The sequence below is a fragment of the Mustela putorius genome, unplaced genomic scaffold, assembly GCF_011764305.1.
Source record: "Mustela putorius furo isolate JIRA1106 unplaced genomic scaffold, ASM1176430v1.1 tig00003863_pilon_pilon_pilon, whole genome shotgun sequence".
Classification (NCBI taxonomy): domain Eukaryota; kingdom Metazoa; phylum Chordata; class Mammalia; order Carnivora; family Mustelidae; genus Mustela; species Mustela putorius.
In genome coordinates, this window is record NW_025422015.1 from 6,569,009 (window position 1) to 6,589,140 (window position 20,132).

A 20,132-nucleotide genomic window follows, 5' to 3' on the forward strand; every position below is an offset into this window, starting at 1 on the left:
TATAATTTTAATTTATCAATTATATCTTAATAAAGCTAGAGAAAACAAAAAAGTTACATTTGTATAAGGCTTTATATTGTATCACTGATTGAATTAATAACAGAATAGAAACAACATAAACATTAATTAATAAAGAAGTACTTAAATAAATTATGGTACATATCTCTGGACAAAAAAAAAAAAAATCACCACAGTCATTAAGAATATTGAGGAAGTTCTTTACAAACTGGTCTTTAAAAAAAATCCCTCCAAGGTATATTATTCAGTTAAAAAAAAATGTTGCAATCTGGGTGGGCCAGGGAACTGGGAGGGAGTATGAGCAGGCAGAAAGATATTATGAAACATTTAAGTAAGTGATTGGCTAAACAGACAGAGCCTAAGGTTGAACCACTGCTCCCCTTACTAACCTGTGAATCAGGAAGGATCATCCTGCCTAGTTCAAGATCTTAGTGAACTCTTAGTGAACTTAGTGAACTCTAACTTCGTTGCTGTAGCCAGCCAGAGGGGCTAATGATGGTTGTCACTGGATTAATTCGTAAATCTAGGATAAAAAGATGAAGGAAATATTGATGGTATGTAAGGTATGCATTTGTAAGGATCTTATGAAAGTAGTAAGTTTTGTCTTTACTGTGCTACATTTAATATGCTTTATCTGATTTTGAGACGTGAGATTAGAATTACTGGCTTTACCTTCTACTTTTTTTTTTTTTTAAAGATTTTTATTTATTTATGTGACAGAGGAGAGGGGGAGAGAGAGAGAGCACAAGCAGGGGGGATGGCAGGCAGGGGAAAAGAAGGCTCCCTGCTTGGCAAGGAACTTGATGTGGGGTTTTATCCTGGAACCTGGGATCATGACCTGAGCCGAAGGCAGCCGCTTAACTGACTGAGCCACCCAGGAGCCCCTTGGCTTTATTCACTATATTTTAAAGTTTATTGGAGTCACACTAGTTGATTAAATATCAGAAAAATTGTACTTTTAAAATTTGTTAAATTTTCTTGACAGGCATTTGACACCTTGTATTACATATAGATACACTAAATATACAACTATACTATTAAATGTCTATTTTTGTTATTTATGAGAGGAAAATTTGTCTCTTGAACTTATGAGTTAATTTAAGTTAATTAACTTATGAGTTAATTTAAGTTAAGTTAATTTCACATCAAGGAATGTGAAATGGCTTTTCTCATTTTTGGACAATTACTATATTTCTAAGTAAAAAAAAAAAAAACAAGATTTGTAAGTTGAATTTGAACATTTATAAGGACTGAGATTCTTAATTGATACCTTTAATAAACTGAATACTACTTTTAGACCCTGCTACAGAAAGTTTTTCTTTCTAGACACAAAATCCTTCTGACTTTTAAAAACTGCTCATTCCCGTGGTGATCTCAGAGATGTGAGTAACTTAAATGCTTGAGATGGAAAATCTCAGGGAAAATACTTAATTTATTTGTCTAGCCTTTTTATTTTTTACTTTTATTTTAAATATTTATTTATTTGTTTGACAGACAGAGATCACAAGTAGGCAGAGAGGCAGGCAGAGAGAGAGGAGGAAGCAGGCTCCCTGTAGAGCAGAGAGCCTGATGCGGGGCTCAATCCCAGGACTCTGGGATCACGACCTGAGCTGAAGGCAGAGGCCTTAACCCACTGAGCCACCCAGGTGCCCCTGTCTAGACTTTTTAAATCCCTCTCCAAAGTCCAGGTTAACACAGCTTGGTTCGATCTTTGTAATCTCTACATTGAAACTTGCCTTACATTTGTCTTTGCTCCTTTCCTCCTTGGGAATGCTACTGGAGGGCAGTCGAGGTACAGGATTCAATTTCCCCACCTGGCTTCCCAGGAGGAATCGACTGCAAACATTTGTACTCCTTTTCTAACGGCTTTACTCTTTTACTAGCTTCCTAACCTCATTCTTCCCCTTGTGCAACGATTCCTTTCTTTCTTTCTTTTTAAATTAACATATGTATTGTTTGTTTCAGGGGCACAGGTCTGTGATTCATTAGTCTTATCCAATACACAGCACTCACCATAGCACATTCCTTCACTAATGTCTATCCTCTAGCCACCCCAACCCTCTGCCCCCACCTCTGCCTCCAGCAACCTTCAGTTTATTTCCTGAGATTAAGAGTCTCTTATGGTTTGTCTCTCTGTCTGGTATCATCTTCTTTCATTTTTTTCCCCACCCTTCCCCTATGATCCTCTGTCTTGTTTCTCAAATTCCTCATATCAGTGAGATCATATGATACTTGTCTTTCTCTGATTGACTTATTTTGCTTAGCATAATACCCTCTAGTTCCATCCACATTGTTGCAAATGGCACATTACAGATTTTTTGATGGCTGCATAATATTCCATATAATATTCAATATTATATTCCATAATATTCCATATAATATTATATATTACATATAATATAATATTCCATATAATATTCCATAATATTCCATATGCACTACATCTTCTTTATCCATTCATCTGTTGATGGACATCTAGGCTCTTTCAATAATTTGCCTTTTGTGGACATCGCTACTATAAGTATTGGGATCCCTCATGCAACTATTTCTAAGAAACAATTCAGTTATACAGAATTTCTCATGGTTTATAAAAGTTATCAGCAGTGAATTCATGGATACAGAAGATCCGTGTTAGGTCAGTATTGATGGAAAAAGCGAGCATTTGCAGATCCTAAACGGGTTATGCTTTCCCTTGTCTCTATGATTGCGACAGCCTTTCCTCTCTGTGTCCAGCTCATTCCTCATTTTCTAAAATCTCATCTTGACTGCTTGAAGTATTTTCAGGATTCACTTTTGTCCCCTTCAACATTTTGGGGATTCATTCATGCTCTTGTACATAGCTATTTGGTATTCTATTCTATGACTTATTACATTATATTTATTCATTTCACTGTTGATGGAAATCGTAGGTGGTTTTAAGTCTTTTTTATTTATCACAAACAACGCTACTCTAAACAATCTTATAAGTGTCTCCTGGTTTACATGTGCAAGAATTTTGCTAGTGTCTTTAAGTATCTAAGAGTGGAATTGCTGGGCCAAATATAATAGACGATGCTGAAGGTTGTACTGATTTTTACTGTACAACACGTGAGACTTCCCGTTGCTCCACGTCTTCATGAACACTTTTTAAAAATTGAGATGTAATTGACATACAACATTATATTAGTTTCAGGTATAAAACATATGATTTTGGTATGTGTATATATTGCAGAATCATAACAACCATCAGTCTAGTTAACATTGGTGACCATACGTAGTTACAAAATTTTGTCTTGTGCTAAGAACATTTAGGATCTACTTTGTTAGCAACTTTCAAATAGGCCATACAGTGTTATTAACTACAGTCACTATGCTATACATAGGAACACCTGATATTGTTAAGGATTTTAATATTTGCCAATCATGTGTTTAAAATTACATCTCATTGGGGTTTTATTTTGCATTTCTCCAATTACAAATAGTTGAGCATCTTTAGATGTCTGTTAATATTTGGATTCTTCCTTTGTGGAATATGTGTTCTTTTTTGGGGGGGTAGGTCTTTTTCCATTGAGTTGCTTATTTTTTTAATAGAGCTGGGTGACAGTAGGTTAAGTGTCTAAGTGTCTGACTCTCGGTTTCAACTCAGGTCATGATCTCGGGGGGTGAGTCTAAGCATGTTAGTCTGTCCCATTGGTCTGTTTGTCTATTCCATTAAGACAGATCAGATTATCTTAATTACTGTAGTATTGTAGTGAGTTTTGCTGTCTGGTTGAGGACGTCTCCCAACCTTCTTTATCTTCAAGAGGTTTTGACTTTAATAAGCTCTTTGCCCTTTTGTATAAATTTTAGAGTTTGTTTGTCAACTTCTAAGAAAAATAATTTAGGGATTTCAATTGGACTTTCATTAAATCTATAAATCCCTTGTATAAGAAGTGACATCTTTGGGAAATCGTGCTTTCTAATCTGTGGAATTAGCATGTCCTCCCATTTATATAAATGTTCTAATGTTTTTAAATATACATTTATAGAATTTTTTTGCAGAAAATTATTGCATGTGTTTTTTCTAAATTTATTCCTAAATATCATATGTATTTCTTGATCTTGTAAATGGTATCTCTTTAAAACATAAAACTCTTAATACTTTTTATTGGTATGGACAGTACAATGAGCTCTTACGAATTGGTATTATATCTAATAACCATGCTGGAAACTCGAATGTTAATGATTTATAGATTTTATTCCCCCAGGTTTTCTATGCAGACAGTCATATGATCTACACACAGTACTAATTTTGTTTCCTCCTTTTCAGTTCTTATATCTTTTATCTTTTTGTGCTTATCTAGGAAGACTTAAACTTCTAAAACAAGATGGAATAGAAGTGAGAATGCATGTCCTTGAATTGTTCTTGGTTTCAAAAGATAAACATTTTTAACATCTCAGCACTAAAGAAGGTATTTATTGTCATTTTTTTAATGGGGACCTTTGAGTAAACGAAGGAAATTCTATTTTCTTCCTACTCAGCTGCACACTGACTTTCACTGAATGCTTTTTCTGAATCTAAATGATCATCTCCCCTCCTCTTCTTAATCTTTAATGTCAATTACACCAACAGATTTTCTGAGTTTGCAGTTCAATTACACCAACAGATTTTCTGAGTTTGCAGTACACTTGCATCACTAAAATAAACCTAACTTGATTATGATGTAGTACACGACAGATAGAACTCAGGTTACCAGTATTTTCTTTAGGGTTTTTGCTTCTATTCTTCTGTGTGAGAACCCCACTCCACCCAACCCCTGCCACTGGTTTTCAAAAAAGAATTATGCTAATTTTGTAATGTAAATTGAGGTAATGTTTCCTCTTTTTCTACTTTTTGAAAGAGTTCGGTAACATTGAAAATATCTGTTCCTAAAAAAAAAAGAAGAAGAAGAAGAAGAAAAGAAAATATCTGTTCTTGAACTTTGGGAGAAGTCACCTGTAAAACCCAGGCTTGGTTTTATTGTGGGAAGATTTTAAACTATTGATCTAATTTTGTTTGTAGTTACCAAACCATTCAGATTTTTTATTACCACCTGAGCCATTCTAGGAAATTGTCCATTTAATCTAAGTTTTCAATTTATTTTTATAAACTTATTCATAATTTTTTTAATCTTTATAATCTCCACTCTATCTGTGGTTTGGCCCATTTTCCCCCCTTAGTCCTAATATTGTTTATTTATACCATCTCTCTTTTTTTCTTGATCATTTATGCTAGACAAGTATTCATTTATTAATCTTTGTAAAGATCCAAACTCTGGCATCTGGAACCTCTCTCCTGTTTTTATTTTTCCCATTTCATTAATTTCTGCTCTTGCCTTTCTTCTCTTTTCTTTTTTGTACTCTCTGTGGAGGGATTATATTGTTTCTAATCTCTGGGTGGATTCTACTGTTTTTCAAAGTTAACCTCTTAAATTGCATGCTTAGTTCAGTCATTTTTAAATTGTCCTTTCTTTAAAAAAAGATCTTATTTATTTATATATTTGAGAGAGAGAGAGAGAGTGCATGTGAACAGGAAGGGGCGGGGCAGGGAGAGAGGAAGAGAGACTTCCCCGACAGGAGGCTCCATCTCACCACCCTGAGATCACGACCTGAGCCAAAATCAAGAGTTGAATACTTAACTGACTGAGCCACCCAAAGGCCCCTCAATTTTTCCTTTTTTAAAAAATATAAGTAATACAATTTTTATATAAATTTAGGAAATGAATTTTCTTTTCTGTACTGCTTACCCCCCCGCAACTAGTCTGGAAGTTATATGTATTCTATAACCAGTCTTTTTGTAACTCCCTTAGAAATTTTATTGTGACTATCTGATTATCAAGTCTAATGTTAATATTTATCCTTTTGAATCATCCAAGGACGTTTCTTTGTTTTTCCTATAATCACCAATTTCCCTATCATTGCCAAAAATTTAATTATGTCTTATTTTTCTTTTCCAGTCCTCACAAACGAAAGTTACTCTGTGATAGTGAAATTCTCACCACTTTGGGCCCCAAATTAATTCTTTCAAGTCCTAAGAGGGTCCACTGACTTAACCCTGTCTTTCATACCCGTAAAGGCAGTGGACTTTGAGTCCAAGCCTGACTCAGAGGGTACCACAACCATTGAAAACATCAGATTCATGAAACGATTGCTATTTCTGAGAACTGTTTGTCTCAGCCAAATTTCCCCTTGAGTGAGATGATCAAACAACGGCTACTCTCTCCCCCCTTTCCTGTTTTCATACTCTGACACATACCGTGCTTTTTAATGAAACAACTTTAGGGGAATTTTCTAGTACCCGTGAAAGCCTGCTATTTAAAAATAAAATTAACGAAATATTTTCCCTTTTACTGGGATTCCACTAATTTCCATGGGTTCCCTTTCTTTTCCCTGTGGCTGAAGTCTTGAGTCTTTATTAGCAAATAAAGTCTTTGGGTAAGGGAGGAGGGGCGTGATACCAGAAAACAAAGCCCCTCAGTGAATGGCAGAGACGGGAGCTTTACTTGTCAGGGTGCATTCCCTGTGCTTCCTGAGTCAGCATTTCAGAAAAACCCTGTAGAGACGACAGACTCTGAGGGGGCCAGCACAGCACCAAAAGCGAAGTGAAAGCTTTAGATAAGAGAGAAGTGTGAGTATTCTCTCTAAAAAGAGAATTGTATTTCTGCCATGGGCCCTGAAGGGGCAAAGCAATTTAATTCTTTGTCCTTCCAGGCCTCCTGCTGTAAGTGAAGAACCACTTATTTCAGATTCAAGGAGGGAGCAGAGATGTGGCCTCTGGCTGCCCCACTTGAACACCCATGGCCTGACTCAAATGACCCTCTCAGTGGCTTCCCAGTAAACTACACTAGGCTTTTCTGATTTTGGTCTATTCCAATGCTAATTCCATGCCAAAGCCATAAAATGTGTGGGGGGAAAAAAAGCCAGTCTGTGACAGGATGCACATTTCACCCATGATACTGGAAGGCCAGCGCTGGGCCCCACAGTGGAGACAGCATGACTTTCTGGTCAAAGTCCTAGGACAGGAGACGACGGAACTCCAGAAGACTAGTGGCCAAGTTAAGCCACAAAATGACCATGATGACTTCTGACTGAGAAGAAAAACGGGGCAGAGAAAGTGAATATGTGGGAATTTCTTATACAAAGTCTATACTCAAAATGATCTTTTCAGTTTTTTAGAATTCATAAAATGAGCTTTTCTAAAATAAGTAGACATCTTTTTGTTCAATAATGGGAAAATCTCTTCATAAATATGCTAGAGGAATTTTTTTCTCTCTCTCTCTCTGAGAATTCACTGCTTACCATATTTCCAGTATCTCTAGCTGTTACCTGTGAGTATTAGTGATATTAAGCTATTTTTGCTTCATCACCTAGTGTTTTAAGTTTTACTTGGGCTGCTGTAGTCAACAAATTTTTCTTTCATTGTTTCAAATAGAAAATGCATGTTTAGTTTTCCAATGCAAGCTTTTTGAAAGTATACTTTTTTCTTTTTACATAATAATCGGTTCAAAATATTTCAGTGTTCTGTGAGAATAGAAACTTCGTAATTATACAGATGTTCATGTATGTCCTTTGTTTTAAATTATATTAATATTTGTCCAATGTCACCTAGGTGCCAGGTGTTGTTGCCAGTGCTTTACATATATTATCGGACCCTCACAATAGCCCCACGGATATGCGCTGTTATTACTTCTATTTTACATGGGGGTAGTCTTGGCACAGAGAGTTGCTGTGACTTGCCCCAGTCACACAGCTTGTAAGGCTGGGCCCAGGCTCCAACAGCAGGCTTCTGCCTCCACTGCCCACCTCCTCACACTCTACTACCTCTCTGGCCAGATGGGCTCCATTTTTCACCTGTTTCGCAGGCTCACACACATGTGGAAGCTGTATTACCTTCTAAAAGCCACTAGCACATTATGGTATCATTCCGCGTCTACGAGGTATCTGGAGCAGTGGAATTCATCCAGGCAATAATTAGAAGGATGGTTACTGGGTTGTTGGGGCAAGAGGAGGGCAGAATGGGGAGTTGTTGTTTAATGGGTACAGAGTTTCAGTTTGGATGAAAGGAGTTCTGGAGCTGGATGGCGTGATGGTTTGCTCAACAATGCAAATATACTTAATGGCTGAAAAGTGTCTTTAAAAACGGTGAAAATGGGGGTGTTAAGCATCTGCCTTCAGCTCAAGTCACGATCCTGAGTTGTAGCATCGAGCCCTGCATCAGGCTGTTCACTCAGCAGAGTCTGCTTCTCTCTCTGCCTCTGCCCCTGCTTGTTGAGGTCTCTCTCTCTCTCTAATAAGTAAATCAAATCTTTTAAAAAAGTGGTGAAAATGTAAAATTTTATGTTAAATATCTTTTGCTACAAAAAAAAAAAGGCAAAAAAAAAAAAAACCCAAAAAGAAAAAAACAAAAAACCTCACCAACAACCCCCAAACAAAACCTTGCAAAGATTCTCTTCAACTGGCCAGTGACTCAGTGAACAGAGTATCCACCTGTCACTGGGAGCTGCCAGTTAATGGAAAAATGATGTTCAACTTCGAACACTTCAGAAGTTGGAGATTGACCTGACAGATACTTATAATTTGGGAAAGTATGTATGGGTCAGATTCTGTCACATATTTCTCTGTAGTGTTTCAAGATGGCGCTGTGTACTGGGGGAAAAGAGACCAGAGCGGTGCTTGGCTCAGATGTCTCGAGACCCGTGGCGATGCAGCTCCTTCTCTGCACTGGGAGCATGGGGACTGCTTGTCCTTAGTGGTCTCCAGGCTCAGCTCTGCAGTGGTTCTCCCACTGGTGCTCCAGCCCTTGGATGTTTTTGCTTCTGAGAAATGGTCTGTGGTTGCTGTGTTCTCCCAGCCTGGCTGCCTCCCTGGCCCCTGTTGCCAGCCAATGTCATTTCTCCTTTTTCCATAACCAGAGCCAACAGAATATATTTTTGAATGCTCCGCCTCTACCACAATCCTGTCATGATGGCTGCTATCTTATCAGACATGGCGGTACACGCACAGGCGTGCTTACTCATCACTGGTTCATGGCCAGGATCCGAATTAACAGATGAGGAAGCTTTTCCCAGTTTCTCCAGAGGAAAGGAGGTTGCCCAAATACTCCTTTCCCAGGTCACTAAAAGTTTGATTCAAAACATTTTTCTCAATGTATAGTTACAGATCTGTGTGGTTTTTTTTTTTTTTTAACATACAAATGACTCTTGAATGTTTATATCCATAATGCAATGTCAGTCAAACTAATCGGACCATTTCTCTCCTATCAGATTGTATGCTTTGCTTTAATGTAGCTAGACAGTCAGTGCCACATCTGTTTTGTTCCTAAAATCACTCCAGCAATGGGGTGCCTGAGTGGCTCAGTCAGTTAGACTGCCAACCCTTGATTTCTGCTCAGGTCATGATCTCAGAGTCCCGGGATCAAGCCCCGCATTGGGCTCTGCACTCAGTGAGGGAGTCTGCTTAAGGATTCTCTCTCTCCCTTTCCCTCTGCTCCTCCCCCAACTTCTCTCTCTCTGTTTCTCTCCCTAAAATAAATAAAACTTAAAAAAAAAAAAGTCACTCCAGCAAGAAGCATAATGCTATGTACATATTTGGCATTTCATGAACACTTGTAGAATGAATGACATGACCTGTCCAAGGTCACATTGTTAATAAGTGACAGTTTGAAGAGGACCCAGAAAGGACCCTATAACACATCTCTTCTGTGTGCCCTATGTTTTAAAAATTGCCCGTGCACGTATATACACACGTGCACTCACACAGAGGCACGTGTGTATATATAGATTCTTATACCCTACGAAACTAGGGCATAAGGAAGAGAAAGGCTGAAAAGGGAGGTCTTGCACCCCCTAAGGGAGGAAGCACACATGAGGAAGGACACTCGTCCTTCACCGATCTTTATCCTTCACACGTGGGCAGGAGGTGCCGGAGAGAATCCATGCCAGGGCGGAGGCTGTTGAACTGTCTGTCCTCCCTCCCAAGATGGCAGTGACATCCAGAGTCAGGTAGTCAGTCACTGATTCATCTCACCCTGTCCACCCTCCCCCCGCGACTAAGGCACATACCTACCCATGAGCATGCACACAGAGACATGTAGTGCTCATAGCCCACCCCCATCTAGACCTATGCACACACACACAGATACATGTACACATATTCTGACACACCCACATTCTCACACACACCCACAGACACACACAGACATATACTGTCATACACAACTTCACACTCGTGCCTAGGCATGTGCACACAACACATGCACACTCACAGTCACACACACTTGCACGTGGGTGAGTCTGAAAAGGTTATTTTTTTGTGCTTTCTGAGGCTCCCTAAGACCCTTGGAATTTGGTTCAAATTTCTTGGCTTGGCATTTGGGATCTGCCACATGGAATCCCAACATGTCTTTCTAGTCTTTTCTATTCCCACAACTCTCTCTCTCTAACCTCCATTAGGAGTCCAGTGGGTGAAAGCCAGGACTATGCTGGTTGGCAGGGAGGCTGTGAGGTGGATGGCTGATGCCGGGATCCCTCTTGGGATCCCTGTTTTTCATCTACATCATTGAGGCCTTCCATCCCTGGTACATTCCTGAGGGCTGTCTAAGGAACAAGCTCCCATGAGGACCCTTCCTACCTTTACTCAAGCTTTTTTGTCTGTCCTGATCCTCTCCAAACTAACTTTTGAAATCTGAACTTCAGAACATTTTGTGCTTGAGAGCCCTTCTCAACCTCAGGTCTCTAGATCCCTCCCTCATGCCACATACCAGCCTTGAATTAAAGTTTCCTGGCTTACTTTCCTCATCTTGTCTTGAATTCTGGAGACTGGGTTGGTGAAGTGTTATATCTGCCTGTGTTGTTTCAAAGAGTTTAGCAAGATACCTTTGCACAAATAAGTTGTTCTAAAATCTTGTGTACTACTCTAAGGTATAAAAGTTGATCTTAAAATAGACACTAATTCATCCACAGTTATTTAGCTGACTTTATAACATTGTGTGTTGAAATGTCTAAGGCTGCCATTTAGGTGGAAATATTATTCAACGAGGATAAAACATTAACCCCATAACTCCTTCCTGTGTCTGTGGATGTGAGACACCCTTCCACGGTCTGTCCCAGGGGAACAAGATTCTGAGCCAAAGGGAAGTGCAAGGTGTCAGGGAAGGGCCATAGTTTTTGGTAGGATGCAGGAGAAGACATCTAAGGCACAGAATAAAAGCGAGAATGTTCTAGAAAAAGGCATGCCCAGAGGAAAGAGGACAGAAAGAAAGATAAAATGGTTCAACAGACCATTTCTCTTAATTAAAAATTTTGCCTTGGTTCAGCACGCCAAGCCAAAGGTTCAAAATTGAATTTAAGGGATTTATGCAAAAGGATTGCCATTGCACTGTCTCCGTATTTGTTGAAATACAAATTGTTTCATCTGAACAGTCCAGTGATTGTCACTTGTGTGTCATTATTATTAAAATGAGGCTCCCATATGAATAGCATATAGCCTTTGTATAAGCTACCTTGGGTTATGAGCTCTTAAGAGGAAAATGTCTATCCAAGTGAAAAAATATTATTATTGCTACTTTATTACTTTCAAATTCAGCCAAAGCTTTGTGTTGGGGCCACTGGGACATCTTACAAGCATTGCTTTGATCTCTACATTATTTATTTCCATATCAGTGTGAGTGTTTTTCCTGGGGAATCTCTAGTTTCTGGCTCAAGGCTTCTTTGGCAGTGCAGATGCTGTGTCAGAAAGTGGGGCCCTGGGATTTGCCATTTCAATTCAACATGTAGACTTACCTTTGAAGGCTTAAAAACTCTCCAAAGGGATGGGGGATTGGGGAGGAAAAGAGTTATTTTTCTCCTCCTACCTCCGAGTCCAATTACCTAATAAAGATTCATCATTCCTTTTGTCCGAGGAGTTCTGTGACCTAATTTTGCTCCTTGCCTTGTTTCAGATATCACAACCCATTTTTATGCATTCAGCTTTCCTAATGAAATCCACATGTCTTAAATCAATAAAGCCATTGTTCAGCTTCCTCTCCTATTTCTCTAGTGCTTTTTGTCTGATCTGTTTTGTTTGCATACTTGTTTGTAGGAAATATGTCTCTTTATCTAGAATTCCCCCATTTTGGGGGGGGGTGTCTTTTTCTTATTTTTCTTTTTCATGATGATCAGTTTGTTCACTGCAGCTATTAAACATATAGTTCTTTCTTTAATGGGCTAGTCTAGGGGAAATTTTGTTTATACAGGTTTTCTTTCTCATTAATTGTTTGTTTTAGATAGGTTAAGAAATTAGCAGTGAGAAACTCAGTGTCTTTATTCATCATCTTTGTATGCAGGTAGGATGTACAAAACCCCAGTGTAAACTTCAGAAACTCAGCTTTTTTTGGCCGTGAATGCCCTGTCTTTTCCCCAGTATCCCCAGTCTGTCCCTTCTTCCACTCAAGAGCCAGGCATTACTGAGTATGTAGATCTTCTTAAATTCTTGAAGTCCTCCAGATCACGTCGACACCCTCTTTAGTGGCTTTCTGCTTCTAATGAACTGTAGGTCCTTGAGAGTTGCCTGATGGATAGTCAGTCTACTTCCCAAGAAACATTTTATTTACCTGAAATCCAGGACTTCAAAAATAGAAAACCTACCCACAAACCCCAGAGTTGGTACCAAAGGGTGTTTTCTTCTGGAGTAGCTCTCTCCAAGTCTTCTCATAGATTTTAAATACTCTATCCCATCACTGTCTTTCAACAGTCAGGCAAGAGCTAGCCCAGCAGCATCTCCAGTGATCCCTCCAGCAATCTTTACTTTTTTGAATTTTTTATCTCTCTAAGTTGTCATGGCAGAAAGTGTGGGCCATATTAGTAAGCAGGCACTTGAATATAGATGAAGATGGTGGTGACAATGGTGACGATGGTGATGATGGTGATGTTGGTGATGATGATGATAGACTACCAGGTCCCATGTGGTAGTTAAAACATTAACATTGGGCCATCTTACTTACCCTATTCTCTTGGATTCAACCTTGCCAATGGGAAAGATAGAAGAAGGAATAAATAAATGGTGGATCCCAATGTTCAGACATGCTCGATGACCCTATTCTTTTTTCTTTTTTGTCTTTCTTGGCCTTTTTTGAGGTTCCTGCTTATGTCTTTTTCTCATTTAAAGTATCTTGCCAGAGTCATTGCAACTCTTTCCCCCTCATATTTCTTTTCTCCATTTTAAGTCATATCCTAAGTGTGGAAAAATGTCTCCCCCACCCCAACCCAAAGCTCTGTTGTTATTCTTCTGGACTTGATGTGAGAAGGTGAACTTAGAATTAAATCCCCACATGGAGCATATTTAGGTAGCTAGCCACTTTAATAAGCACAAAGAAAAGGGGCACCTGGGTGGCTCAGTTGGTTAAGCAACTGCCTTTGGCTCAGGTCATAATCCTGGAGTCCCCGGATCGAGTCCTACATCAGGCTCCCAGCTCCATGGGGAGTTTGCTTCTCCCTCTGACCTTCTCCCCTCTCATGCTCTCTCGCTCTCTCTCAAATAAATAAAATCTTAAAAAAAAAAGCACAAAGAAAAATTCAGACTCACGCTGAACTGCTTTATTAAGATGTTTCCTTGAGGGGAAATAGTTGAAAGGCAAAGCAATGAATACAAAGTGTGCTGCTTTGTCCACCCAAGAAATGTCATCAGCCTCTAGTCCTGCAGTTTCCTTCAAGGAAGACAGATAAAGGGAGAATCCTGCTCTGTCTGCTGGGGCCAGGGGTAGTTGCCAAACCCTCTTTCTGTCTTCATCTCTCCCTCTGGACTCTTCATTCTTCTGAAACATTTCCTTTTCAATGTCTAGAATTACTTCTTAGTCATTTCTGTGAACTAGTTCTGCACACCAATTTCAAGTCTGTTGGACATGCAGATATTTCCTGTGGGCAGGTGCTCTTTGGCTCTTGAGAATTATTTTTCTTCTCGACCTGAGGAGTTAAGAAGAGCAAGAAAGAGGTCTCTGGAAACAAAGCTTGGTTTCACTGGGACTGAATGAACTTTTTAATTAAAAAAGGTAACACGGTGTTTGGAAAGCGGACAGAGGTCCCTGGTATAGGGACCCAGACATTCTCCCTCTGGCTGATGATAGGATCCTTTTGCTGGTTTGTGGACTGGACTAAGGCTGGGAAGCTCTCTCATTGGTTCTGCTCTACCTCCCAGCCTGAATTCAGGAGTGGTACCCAATGTCATCTTGAGGCCAAGATCCCAGGGCCCCTCTTCAACACTCCCTTGCCTTATACAGGTGTTTGCTCCTGTTGGGATCATTACCTTTGTTGAGGTGGTCATGATTTTCCGGCTAGTCCTGCTGTGATGATGTTATGCCTGAGTTCTAAGTGGGTTTGAGATGCCTTAAAAAAAGAACAGGCCATGTGTCGGGTCAAGAATAGCAAAAAATTTTTTTTTAAATTTCATTTTGACCACAAGTACTGTGTTGACAAAGATTTTCAACTGTATTCTGGCTCAACAGGAGGGAGGTGGCCTGGGGCAGGTATGGAGAGAAAAGGGGAGCAAGAATTTTGGCCCTTGGGATCTCACTCCTTTCACTGACAGAGGAGGAAGTGACCAAGAGCCTGAGGACTTTTCTCCTGAGTCCCAGAGCTGGTCCAAGTTTCTTTACTCTTTGTTCTCTTTCCTGGGGTTCCTTTGGTGACCATCAAGACCTATTCAGTCTCGCCCCACAAGCTCAGTGGAAAAGATGAGTGAAGAGAGAACCAAAGACGTGGCTCCAAAAAGAGAACGAGGATGCCCATCCAGCACATTCCTTCGGAGTTTAGCCTCTGCCCGTCAGCTGGGAGGCCTTGAATGATTCCTAGCCTCTTGGTGTAATGGTTTCCTCACGTGGTTTTCTAGACGGGAATGATAAAGCATTGGTGTGAGGATTAAATGAGATGACCCATGAAAATCACTTGGCATATTTTCCTGGCACATATTAGGTTCTCCCTAAATGTCAGCTATTGTTATCTAATTATATATAATCTCTTTATTTTCCCACTGAAATTTCCATTCCTTCTAGGGTGGCCCAATGCTGTGTATCACTAATGACTCTAACTTTATCATCATCAGGGGATCCTCCTCCATGGGACTCTGTGAGGATCTCTTGAAGACAGAATGTGTGGCTTTTTGGGAAATAGAGGCATCCCAGAAATCAGAGAATGATGAGTCTAGAAGGCATCTTGACCGTCTTCTCACACCTGGAACGCAGACCATGGAGCCAGAGGTGGGCCGGAAGATCTGCAGTGTCCCTCCACAGTCGTGTGGGTTGATAGAAACTTTGATAAAATCATGAAGAAGGTGGGTGATTTGGGGTGTTCCTGTCCTTTTGTCCTCTCTGACTTCAGCAGCTGTTCTCTTTCCCGGCACCGAGGGCCCACCTCAGTGTGTAGTTCCTGGGGCCTTTTCCTGGGCTCATTAAACCTTCATTCCCCGCGGTGGGGGGGGGGGGGGGGACCATCCTAATTGGCTTTTAGGAGATTATCCGATTCTGGTGATTTACAGCGTTAGGAATGGCTGGTGCCTGTGACCACACGGCAATATTTACATTTTAAAAAGGAAAGCTATTAATCAAGATTATGGGAGTATGTGGTTCCGTTTTTAGTCTGGAGGACTTTTTATTTTCCACCGATATTTCAGGAAATCAGGAGCTCCTCAGTGGGTACCCCTCTTGTGGGATGTTGGCTGCCTATCACAGATTGGAGAGAGCCTTCTCCCCTCAGCCCATGTTGAGTTTTCTCAAAAAGATATTCAGAGAAGAGGGTCTGAAAGTGCCCCGCATAGCTTTCTTCCTGACTGTTCAATAATTCTCACTGTCAGGACATTTCTTTCGTACTGAACCTAAATCCTGTCTGTGCTGTTTGATCCATTCTATTTCCTCCTGTCCTGCCCTCAGTGGAAACAGAAAACAGCTGGTAACAGTTCCTTGCACACAACAAATGATTCTGGCTTCTCAGGAGTCTTGATTTAAAGGTAACTCGTTAGAGCAGCCTCCCCCGCCCCCACCCCAATGCAGACCTTGGGGCCCTCACTTGAAAAGTTGGGCCAGGGTCCCTTGCTTCAGAGAAAGCCGGAGCACCCCCCTCCTCCCCCTCCCACACCAGTTTAATGTCATTGCCGCGTGTGTGACAAATCCTGTGTTTAACTTGGGCGAGCTTCAGAGGGTCCTCCTTGAACCACATTCCAACGAAAAGCCTGCCGCAAAAGGCCGGCGTTTGAACCCCGTTAACGTTCTCCACAGGCTCGCAGATCTCCCGGATGTAGCCAACAAAACAGCCGCTGTGGAGGGCATGGAGAGTGTCACCATAGTCAAAATGGAGTATTTATCCATTTATTAGGCAGGGCGGGGGTGTATGGGTCATGCTGACACACAAAGTTGCCGAGCCTAAACTCTGTGTCTCCTCCTTATGTTATGCCATGTTGCAAGAGAGGGAGGCAGTTTTAATAACTGAATGGATTCCGAACTCTCACTTGCAAGTGGCAATAATACAAATGTGTGCCCAAATGTTCTTGCCAATACGACAAAAACATATTGCCATATCTCTAAATCCACTATCTCGAGACAAAAATAATTTCCCAGGGGTCCCTTCGGTTCAGGTCATGATCTCAGGGTTCTGGGATAGAGCCCCGTGTGGGGCTGGCTCCCTGCTCAGCAGGAGCCTGCTTCTCCCCCTCCCTCAGCTCCTCCTCCCACGTGTGTCCCCTCTCTCTCTCTTCTCTCTGTAACAAGTGAATAAAATCTTTGAGAAAAAGAAATTTTCCAGGTTTTTTTTCTTTCTTTCTTTCTCTCTCTCTCTTTTTTTTTTTTTTTTTTTTTTACCTTGCAAGCTTGTCTTTGTTATGCTATCTACTGCTTTTCAAGTGGGATTTAGGTATAGCTCTAAAATGCCAGAGTGTAACTCATAATGATAAAAATGAACATTGATTGAGCATGTGTTCTAAGAATTTGAGGCATTTAAATTTCCTTAAGCTTCTCAATAACTCTATGGGGTAGGAACTGCTATAATTAATCCTTATATATAGATGAGGAAACTCAGGCACAGAACGATTAGGAACTTGCTTTAGGTCATCCATTAGCAAAAGGCAGAGGCAGGGCCTGAATCCATACGGGTCACTTCCAGAGCCCGGATGCTCAGCCACAGCGTGGCAAGACCTCTCTGCCCAAAGCCATGAGCTGAGAGTGGCCAACTCTCTGAGGGGTCAGGTTGCATGATGGTGAGTAATTCAGCACATCATTTTATAATGATAAAACAGATATGGAGTCTTCTGCAAACAACCAACCTGAAAGAAGTTTTTAGTGTGTAGTGAGTTGTCTCAGACTGCGCCCTGGGTGACAGGGTACATATTTCCTCTCCTCCATGGCTGGGGCACACATTCAGGGACAAATGGAAGAGATGCTGTGGTGTACCTTATCTACTCATGGTTTCAGTTGTCCTGTGCTGAAGCCATAGGCCAGAGGTCAGATGTCAGATGGCGATGATAGAATTTCTAGCCATTTTTCTTGGATTTTTGCTCTATCTCCCTCCCTCCCAACAATGTCAAGTGTAGGTCATGCTAATGTCCGTGCCTGCAGGACAAGAAAGGAGCATTTCCTTAGACACTGGGACCAATATCCCAGAAGTAGGGACTGTGTACTGTACACTGGCCCATCACTTCCTGTGTCTTTCCTGGGGTCCTGTCCTTCTAATGCCCCACCCCGGGGTGGGCTCCACTTCCTCCCTGGTATTCTGGGCACATGTGCTTAGCTCTTGCCCAGCTATTTGTTGATGATATCGTGAAACTGGGCAGAAGTCAAAAGCTGAGCTCCTTTTATCATGTAAAGCATCAGAGATGGGCTCCATGTTTGACTGAAGGAGAGTTTTTTCAAATCTTGAAATGTGTCCCTATCACACTTAACCTCCTTTCTGGGACTTAGGAGCACAAGAGAGTAGGGTTCTGTCAGCTTCTCCTTCATGGCACGTTTGTGAGGAGAAGCCAGCCCACAGCTGGGCGGATTCTCCTGGATAGACTCTGAGTTCTACCAAGGGCGATCCTCCATCTTGAAGGGCCCAGAGCTGCAAGTTTACATCAGCAAAGCAAGTTCACTCTATTGATGTCATTGTTTTATCCTTTCCTTTCTATATTGCATAATTACAAACTAAACTCTAAGAAAGTCTGTGTTTATAAAATGCACAGCATGCCAAACCAGAGTCTATCTCAAGAATTTTCTCCTGGTACTGTTAGTATGAACTTATTCTTTCTCATGTTTTTTTGTTTGTTTGTTTTTGTGTTTTGTTTTGTTTTAATTGGACTTTTTGAAATAACTGCAGATTCACATGCAGTTGTAAGAAACCACACAGAGAGATCCCACATGCCTCTCACCAATGTCCCCCCAATGGTGACATGCTACAAAACTGTGGTCCAATATCACAGCCAAGATATCCATAGTGACGCAGTCAAGATACAGAACATTTCCAACAGCACAAGATACCTCATGTTGAAATTTTATTTTTCTTAAAGATTTATTTATTTAGGAGAGAGAGCATGAGCTGGGGATAGAGAGGGGCAGAAGGAGAGGGAGAAACAGGCCCCACGCTGTGCAAGGAGCCTGATGCAGGGCTTGATCCCATGACCTTGGGAACATGCTAAACGCAGACACTTAGCTGACTGAGCCAGCCAGGAGCCCTCATGTTGAAAAGTTAGAGCCAAATTCACTTCCCTCTCTACTGACACATGCCAGCCACTAATCTCTTTCTCATTTTATAATTTTGTCCTTTTGATAATATTATCTACAGAATTTCATACAGGATTGAATTGTTCACTCGGCCCAATTCTCTATGGATTCATCCAGGCAATTGTTATGTGTGTCAGTAGTTTGCTCCTTTTAACTGCTGAGGAGTATTCCGTGGTAAGAGTGTGCCATAGTTTGGACAACTAGTTGCCCCACCGGAGAACATCTAGGATTTTTCCAGCTGGGGGCTCTTATGAATAAAGCCGCTATAAACATGTGTGCCAGGTTTTTGTGTGAACGTGTTTCATTTCTCTGGGATAAATGCCCAGAGGTGCAACTGCTGAGTCCTATGGTAGCTGCGGGTTTATTCTTTTTAAGATACTGCCAAAGTGCTTTCCAAAGTGGCTGCCCCATTTTGCACTCCCAGCAGCAATGCCTGAGTAATACGGTTTCTCTGCATCCTTGCTATCCTGATAAGTATGTTGTGAGACCCCGCTGTGGTTTTAATTTGCCTTTCCCCCAATGGCAAAAAAAAAAAAAAAAAAAAAAAGTGCTGAACATCTTTATGTATACGTGGTTATCAGCTGTAGGTCTCCTCTGTGAAATCTCGCTTCAGGTGCTTTGCCCGTTTTCTAAAGAGATTTTTTTTTTTTTTTTAACTGTTAAATTTTGAGAACACTTTATGTATTTAAGAGACTGGACCTTTGTTGGCTATGTGGATTTCAGATATGTTCTCACCATCAGTAGCTTGTCTCTTCATTCTCTTAACATCGTTTCTGGTAGTACAAAAGTTTTCAGTTTTACCAGAATCCAATGTTCTATTTTTCTTTTATGAATTGTGTTTTTGGTGTTAAGTCTAAAAAGTCTTTGCCTAGCTCTTAATCTCAAAAATATTCCGCTATTTTTTTCCTAAACATTTTATATTTTTACATTTGAGCCTGTACTCCCTTTTGAGTTTATTTTTGTAGAAGGTGTGAGATAGAGGCTTAAGTTCATTTTTTGGGTGTGTCTGGATGTCCAGTCGTTCTGGTACCATTTGTTGGAAAGACTACTTTTATTTACTCCACTGAACTGTTTTTTGCATTGTTGTCCAAAGTCAGCTGGGCATATTTGTGTGAATCTATTTCATTCCTCATTCCATTTATTGGTTTATGTGCCACACAGTTTTGGTTCCTTACTGAACAAGATTACTTACACTAAGAAATTACATTATAAATTGCATTAAAGCTGTATATCAGTTTGGGAAGAATGGATATCTTTACTATGTTAAGTCTTCTGATCCATGAACAAGGTATGTTTATGAATGCAGACCCTGTTTGATTTCATTCATCAACATTGTGTAGTTTTCAGTATACACCATGGAAAAAAACCTGTGGCCCCACTCCTGTCAGAAAAGGCCAGCTGGGAA

General features: G+C 40.6%; 1 long non-coding RNA gene across 1 annotated transcript; it reads left to right on the forward strand.

Annotated features, from left to right (window-relative positions):
* The first annotated feature begins 403 nt into the window (after window positions 1-403).
* On the forward strand, window positions 404-16,645 carry LOC106005818. Its single transcript, XR_001179462.2, has 3 exons — window positions 404-572; window positions 4,341-4,448; window positions 15,088-16,645. It is a non-coding gene; the product is annotated as an uncharacterized LOC106005818 (long non-coding RNA).
* The last annotated feature ends 3,487 nt before the right edge of the window (window positions 16,646-20,132 follow it).